Genomic DNA, 8,894 nt, shown 5'->3' on the forward strand with positions numbered 1-8,894 from the left:
GTGGAACCGAGGCCGGGGAGGGTATTTTAGTGCCACCTGTGTCAGCTTCTTTGACGGCTGATGCAGGGGACCCTTTACAAGCTCTACCATGATCCATCGTAGTTCCTTGAGTTCATCAGCCAATTGAGATATGGCAGAATCCTTACTCACTGTTGTGTCTGCGGTGGACTGAAACAGAGAGGAAGTGGCCATGGGGGCCATGAGAGGCTTGCAGGTAAGACTGACCAGCTCAGGCACGGGTTGCGAGGCTGCACTTTTGGGCGAGCTTCCACTATGGTTGGGAGGATCCGTCTCTCTTACCGGCATTGGTAGCGGAGGATCCATCTCTCTTACCGGCATTGGTAGCTGAGCCAAGCCGGGAGAAGAGAGAGGGCCTGGACTGGGATCTCTGGAATGGTGATCCGGGACATGCTCTGGTGCTGGCACTAAGGCAGGGTCAGGCACTAATATTTGATTTGGATGGACAGAGCTTGGCACTGCTCAGTGCACCCAAGTGACATTGGCAGAGATTGTGAATCAAGTGTGGGATCTCCTGGAGGGGATCTACCAGGGCCTGGCACCATAATGGGATAGGGAATCAATCTTGCTGGAGATGGCCACTGCACATCGTTCTCAGGTGGCACTGGCAGTGGAATGAATACAAGTATTTTAGTTTTACTCAAACCTAATGAATGATTTGGGAGATTGGGACCCCTGGATTGCTGTAACTTAGATGGGAGTGAAAATCCTGCTCAAGGAGGAGGTCATAACCTCTAGGAATGTATCTGGCGACTGCGAGGTCACAGATTTCAGATCTATGAGGTCTTGTGATCCTCAACTTGACAGTAGGAAGTATCATCTTCAACTGATTGAGACCTTCAATCGTGACAAGTTTACATCTGTTAATGGAAGCTCCATGGGGAACTTTGTCTTCCCTTATGAGGACATTTGTTCACCAGAATCATCAAATGCCTTGACCTGGCTGGTGGGGCACCTACCTCGGGAAGTGCCATATAAATGGGACCCTGGGCTGGAGGGCCTAAGGATGTTGGCTCTGTGACTGCCAAGGCAAGGGAGGGTGTATTTGACTTATTATTATTAGGGCATTTTGCCCATTGGGCAGAGTGCCCATAGACTTTGCATACCAAGAGACAGAAGGATCTTGTTCCAGAAAATCAGAAAGTGGAAAAAAGGTCTTGCAAAAGAAAAGAATGCATGGAAAGTGATGGAACTAAAAAATAAGATAGAAAATGCAGAACAAAAGATTATACAGTCAAAAGAAAATGAAAAATGGGACCTAGAAGAAAAGACCCTACCAAATATCAAGAAAAACCCCAAAATTTTTTACTCATATGCAAAAAAGACGAATAAAATAAGAGTAGAAATAGGCCCTCTAAGAATTGAAGGGCGATTAACGAATGAAAAAAAGGAAATATGTAACATATTAGCAGAAAGATATAAGAGTGAATTTACACCTAGAATTGATAATGAAGATAATGATGCAGAAATAAGAGATGAAAATAGTGAATATTTATTGGACATAGATATTTCGGAAGCTGATATTGTACAGGCTATTAATGAAATTAAAAATGGATCAGCAGAAGGACCAGACGGCGTACCTGCCATACTGTTAAAGAAAGTGGTTCATTCACTCGCAAAGCCGCTCGCAATATTATTGAGATAAAGTATAGATACAGGCAAGATTTATGATGAGCATAAATTAGCATATATTACCCCTACTTTCAAAAGTGGATCAAGACTAGAGGCAAGTAATAATAGGCCTGCGAGTCTGACATCTCATATTATGAAAGTTTATGAAAGGGTAATGGAAAAAAATATAATTAAACATTTAATGAAAAATAGATTGTTTAATATAGGACAACATGGTTTTGTACCCAGAAAAAGTACACAAACCCAACTGTTAGTCCACCATGAAAGCATATATAAAAATATGATAAACGAAAGAGATACAGATGTGGTTTACCTAGACTTTGCAAAAGCTTTTGACAAGGTAGACCATAATATATTAGCAAAAAAAAATTAGAAAACATAACATGTGGACAAAGTAGGAAGATGGATAAAAGAATTTTTGCAAAACAGAAAACAGATAGTGATTGCAAACAATGAGAAATTGGATGAAGCTACGGTAATATCCGGTGTGCCACAAGGTACGGTGTTAGCTGCATTGCTGTTTGTGATTATGATTGCAGACATAGACAGTAATGTTAAGGACTCAGTGGTGAGAAGTTTCGCAGATGACACAAGAATAAGTAGAGAAATTACTAGTGATGAAGATAGGAACTCGCTACAAAGAGACCTAAACAAAATATATAAATGGGCAGAATCAATAAACTATGGTGATAAAGAAGGAATGCTATATGCATATAAAGGACCTAATAATGAGACAATCACAAATAAGGAAGCAGTTAAAGACCTTGGTGTGATGTTGAAAAGGAATATGTTATGCAATGATCAAATAGCAATACTATTCGGAAAATGCAAAGCAAAAATGGGAATGCTGTTCCGGCACTTCAAAACAAGAAAAGCCGAACACATGATTATGCTTTATAAAATGTACGTACGTAGTCCACTTGAATATTGCAATATAATATGGTACCCACACTACCAAAAGGATATTGCACGAATAGAGAGTGTACAAAGGTCATTTATAGCTAGAATAGAAGAAGTTAAGGACCTTGACTACTAGGAAAGACTACAATTCTTAAATTTATATAGTCTTGAAAGGAGGAGAGAACGCTACATGATAATCCAGGCATGGAAACAGATAGAAGGAATTACCGAAAACATCATGGAGCTAAAAATATCAAAAAGAGCAAGCAGAGATAGATTAATAGTGCCCAAAACTATACCAGGAAAACTAAGGAAAGCACACAGGACATTAATCCACCATGCACCAGCATCGATAATGCAGCGTCTATTCAATACGCTACCAGCTCATCTGAGGAACATAACAAGAGTGAGCATAGATCTGTTTAAGAATAAGCTCAACAAATATCTAAGATGCATCCCAGACCATCCAAGATTGGAAGATGCAAAATATACTGGAAGATGCATTAGCAATTCTCTGGTGGACATCAGAGGTGCCTCACACTGAGGGACCTGGGGCAATCCAAACAAACTGTAAGGTCTGTAAGGTAAGGTAAGCAGGGCAATAAGTCCGACTCCGACTATAATCTTTACCTGGCACTGTCCCATTGGAGGAGCAAGCCCTTTACCCTTCGTCCATGACCCAGGTGTGGCCCGTTGGAGTATTGTCCAGTTTGAGGATGTAGAGGGGTCTTCTGGCTGAGTTTCAGCCTTCAAGCGGCACTGTTCAGTGGGCTGCCTATTCTCTTACAATACCCACACAAGGGTTTCTTATGGGGGTGCCCATTCTTGTGAGGTTGCTGGGAGTTGGTTGAGGCAGGCGAGGAGGGAAATAATTTCTGTCCATGGGAACTAAGATGGGGATGACCACTGTCTATGTCAGCCTCAACAGCATTGACCACTGTCTTAGGCGCCTCTGGCATTGATAAAATGAGAAGTCCTCGAGCTGGAAGAGTTTGAGGACATCCTCCACAGTAGTGGCTTTCAGAGATTCTAGCCATCGTTTTAGGGCCTGGGTCTTTTTGAAGATCCACTCAGACCAGGTTTGGCCTGGGCATATTTCTCCACCTTTTCCTCCAATGGTCAGGAGTTATTTCAAAAGCCTTTATAATGGCTTGGCAGACAAGGGCAAGATTTCCTTGATCCTCAGGAGGAGAGCATTGAAGGCAATGGCATCCTTCCCTTCAAGGTGTCGTCCAGGATCAGAGACACTTCTTCGGTAGAGGGCTGATAGGTCGTCAGGACCTTTTCAATATGGTCAAGCCAGGCTTCAGGCTCGGTTTCATGTCATTTTCTTATGGGGGTGCCTACACTGCTGAGGGTTGAGTGAGCAGAGGGTGTTCGTGTGTTGTGCCTGTCGTGAGCTGCCACTGCAAGCTGATGGGCTCTTTCTTTCTCCCTCTCCTGTCTTTCTGCCTCTTCTTGTTTCTCCTGGGCTTTTCTTTCTTTCTCCTCCTGTCTTTCTGCCTCTTCTCGTTTCTCCTAGGCTATTCTTTCTTTCTCCTTCTCCTGCCTTTCTTTCTCTCTTCGGCCTTGCATCATCTCTCTCTTGTACCCAATCCCTCAGGGCGTGTCCTGACAGTCCCATGTCCTTTCCAGCAGATATGTAGAACTTAAAGTCCTTACTTCGCTGGGCTCTGGATGTCGTAGACATCTTGAGATATGCTTATATGGGCGTGACCCGTTAGAAAATCAATATGTCTGAAAAGACTCAGTCATTTAGAATGAGTTCAGAATGAACAAAAATTAATATGTCTGAATAAGACAAATTTCAGGATGTCTGAAGAGACTCAGTTAAAAATCAATATGTGTGAATAAGGCAAATTTCATGTTGTCTGAAACACTCAATTGTTCAGAATGAACAAAAATTAATATGCCTGAAGAAGACAAATTTCAGGGTGTCTGAAGAGACTCAGTTAAAATTTAATATGTCTGAATAAGACAAATTTCTGAGTGTCTGAAAGACTCAATTGTTCAGAATGAACAAAAATTTTTATGTTTGAATAAGACAAATTTTACGGTGTCTGAAAGACTAAACTGTTCAGAGTGAATGAAATAATGTCTGAATAACACAAATTTCAGGGTGTCTGAAAAGGCTCAGTTAAAATTTAATATGTCTGAATAAGACAAATTTTAGGGTGTCTGAAAGACTCAATTGTTCAGAATGAACGAAATTTAATATGTCTGAACAAGACAAACTTCAGGGTCTGTTAATATGTCTGAATAAGACAAATTCCAGGGTGTCTAAAAGACTTAGTGGTTCTTAACGAACGAAAATTTAGCCCAAGCTAACGTAAGCCTTTATGTATATTTTATTTTGTGGAGAAACGCTGCAGAACCAATAAAAGGCTTACGGGGTTATACTCTTACGGTGTGTAAAGAAATTTTCCTTGCGCTGTCACATAATTTTAAATGTGGCGTAATGAAAACAGTACATTGACCCTATCAAATATTAAAATCTCCAACGCATGAGGTAAGACAAAAATGCTTAACCTTACAACATGCACGGGGCAGTCCAGACTGCTAAAAGGTTACGCGTGGGGAAGGAAAGGAATTGTTATTCTCCATTATCAAAACAAACCTTAGCTGGCATGTGTACTCCAGTGTTTACTTCTGGTCTCATGACATTTGGTGTGAAATAATGAGTTGGTGTGAAATAATGAGTCAGGCCCCCATAGTAATGAATAATTCTCGCTGATATGTTCGTCAGTAAATTAATTTACAGGAATACTACAGGCTCGCCAAGGAATATCCTAGTCAGTTAAAGAATTAAAGGTTTATTACTTTCAAAAATGCAGCGAGGTGCATGGACGTATGGATAAAAATTAGCGAGCGAAAGAAGGATTTATATATGAGCGCTGTGCGTGCGGTTTTTAACAATGGAATTTCTGATGGAACTCACAAATCAAAGATGGCGTACGGTTAGGGATGGGCCCACGTGGCCTGGAATTGAAGATTCCGTGTCGGAAATGCTATTCTCTCATCTTGAGAGTGGAAATTTAGATTCCTAAATACTTCTTAGCTTTTCCTATCGATCAAGTGTGTGTGTGTGTGTGTGTGAAAGAAGAGAGAGAGAGAGAGAGAGAGAGAGAGAGAGAGAGAGAGAGAGAGAGAGAGAGAGAGAGACCCAGATAAACCCAGCGATGCAAAAATAACTGGAGTCAAAACCTTGGTGGTTGCCTACAGTGTGCCTATCTGGGAATTCGGGACTTTCAAATTGTCCTTATCACGTGGGGAAGGAATAGGGGGCTCTATTCCTTTTATTTAACTCTTCAACTGAGTTACTCCCAGCTTCCTATTCTTAAAACATGCAACTAATATGCGATAGCACAAAACTCTCGTGGGAATTGTTAATACGCTCTCTCTTCTCATGAACTAATTTGGCATGCACGTGGTCTATCAATTACCTAACACTGATTGCAGTCACTTTTCGCACCTAGCATAAACCTAAACAAAATATTTCGACACGTACTTACGCTGCAGAACTGGCTCATCTCATGTGCTTAAAATGGAGGGGTACGATATCAGGGTAGTCTCTAATTATGCAGACCAGCTAGCAGTTGCTATTCCGCTGATAATTGCAAAGCAACTGCATACTCGGCAAGGGTCGCCAGTTGCTACGAATGTCCGAGGATACTTACTTGAATCTGGGCGCAACGGATGAACGCAGGAGTTCCTTACATTGTCAAGAAATCTACTGTATTTATTACACATCTGACTCAATGTTAGGACAACTTCGTAGACAAACAAGGGAAAATCTGTGGCTTAGGGCCTTCTTCATGTGAGGGGAAAATTATGTAAACTCAAGGGTTCTCTCAACTAATTTATTTACATAATCAAACAGAAATGTGTTGGTGTAGCGGGAGGATCATCTGGAATAAAGAATAGTGATTCCAGGATGAATAACATTTGCCGAGTGCCAAGAAGGCGGCAACCATGTGTGAAATTTGAAATTCAACAAGTGAATTTCTATATTTTTCCGATTTCAGAACTTTACATTCTCTGATCACAGTTAACTAAAATTTCAGATACTAAATATTCGAGTAAAGAGAGGCAACTGTATATATATATATATATATATATATATATATATATATATATATATATATATATATATATATATACATATATATACATATATATACATATATATATATTATATATATATATTATATATAATATATATAATTTAATATATGTATGTATGTATGTATACATGACCACTTTCCCTTTAACTTTCTTATATTTTCCTAAGCATTCTATTAATGATGATTGATTCTCTTATACTTCTCTCAGTAAAATTCAGTATTAAGTTCTTACTCGAGCCTGGTAAATCAAATTGGAAAAGGATATGCTTCTCAACTGGTGATCCTAGAAAATATGCTGATGAAAAACATCTGATACAAATGTTCCTTTCAATAGTAGTAATAATAACATTTGAGCAGCAAACACAGAGATGATAATGATTAATACTATCATTATCATCATCATTATTATGTACATAGTTTCAACGGAAACAATAATGAAATGATGAACATATGTGTATGAAAAAGTGAAAAAAGCGAAGAGTATGAGATGCAGCTAATATCCAGTTGATAAATATAAAGAGGTAAATTTTCTGCAGAAACATCGTAGCCATCCTATCCATGGCAATAACATTTTTCTCACAATACTATTAAAATATTTCATTTGAAGTCTTCAAAAGTAAGGGAGCGCTACTTATACAGTCTAGACTGCCTCAGGGATTCTGAGGCTATGAATACTACCGAAAATAATGATGGGAAGAGCTCTTGGATTTTCTTTAAATCGGATTCTCGGCAGACGAAGTCACAAGAAATATGCGGTCAGTCCACATATGAAAGGGCGAAATAAACCCTGAATCATCGCTATTGCAGACACACACACATACACACACGTACACACACACATATCTATATATATACTGTATATATATATTTATGTATTTCTATGCGCCAGGCCATGAATTTATTCTTTTGCCCACCACTGAATCCCCTTTACCATACAGTAATAAACATTTAAAGGGGAACTCTGAACCAAATAAAAAAGGTGAAAAAAAATATAAAAAAAACTCGCAGGGGAAATAAAAGGGATTTAAAACATAAATCTGACCCTTTAGTGGGAGGTTAATCTTTTATAATGTTCATTTTGTTTTCAAAACCGTAATGACATCTATCACTGTGGGATTGTTTCCGAAGGTTAATCATTTCGCGCTAATGAACAATTAACTCTCCAATAACCATTTTTATAATACTACCTATTGTAATTCACCAAATGAAGCTTTTATATTTTATCATCAATATTATCAGGGTATAAATTATTCTAGCCACCAGCAATGAAAAAGTTGTTGTTGTTGATAATAACAATGATGCTGATGATTATGGTTATGACGATAATAATTATGCGGTGTATCATACATTAGGTCATGCGATATGAACAGCATGCTGTTTGTATATGCGGAAGTGAATATATGAATACCGTTTACCGCAGATAAGTCAAGGTCACTGGAAAATGTAGGATGGTTGTCTTTTAGGCTGAAAGATAAATATTAAATAAGTTGGCCAAAATATAATGAATTACATAGAACTGCGAAAGAAGTGTTGAGAATTACGCATGCATTCTAAACTGGGGAGCATCTATATCTGCATTATGCCTAAAATCAGAGGAATTTTTCCCACATAAGTGATAATTCTCCTACAGACATTTGCAACTTGTGGGCACTGCAGTTCCCAAGCTGTTATAATGAAATAAAATGGGTAGTCTGATCAAGTACCGCCAATGATCCATGTTCACAGCTCTTCTGTTCTGAAAGCCGGGGCTATCAAGTCTCAACAAAGCACTGAAAGTCTTTGGAAAAGTTTCAAAGACTATGTTTTAAGGACATTACACTATACCGTTATCTCTAGGATCTTGGTTTGTTACCATAGCAGATTTGGTGTTTGCCCAAAAGCAATAGGGCCGCATTTTCTTTTCCAAAGTGTAAAAATATGTAGAGCACTGGTTTTCAGAGTAAGCAGTGAAAGAGGTCTAATACCTAATTAATTCGTCTAGCAATACAGATGGTATACAATTCCCCTTACACATTCTAGCTTCTGTGAATGATACCAGAATACAATGACAGAATTAAGGGGGCAAAAGGAGTCACATGTAAAAGAAATTAGCCTTTGTTTTAATGATGTGCTTTAAGGACCTTTGACAAACGAATTTTAGGACTTAAATCTATTCAGCGCGATACTCATTTACTCATTCTGTTGGCTCACTTGCCTCACTAGACCTATTCTTGTCACCGT

The sequence above is a fragment of the Macrobrachium rosenbergii genome, chromosome 17, assembly GCF_040412425.1.
Source record: "Macrobrachium rosenbergii isolate ZJJX-2024 chromosome 17, ASM4041242v1, whole genome shotgun sequence".
Classification (NCBI taxonomy): Eukaryota; Metazoa; Arthropoda; class Malacostraca; order Decapoda; family Palaemonidae; genus Macrobrachium; species Macrobrachium rosenbergii.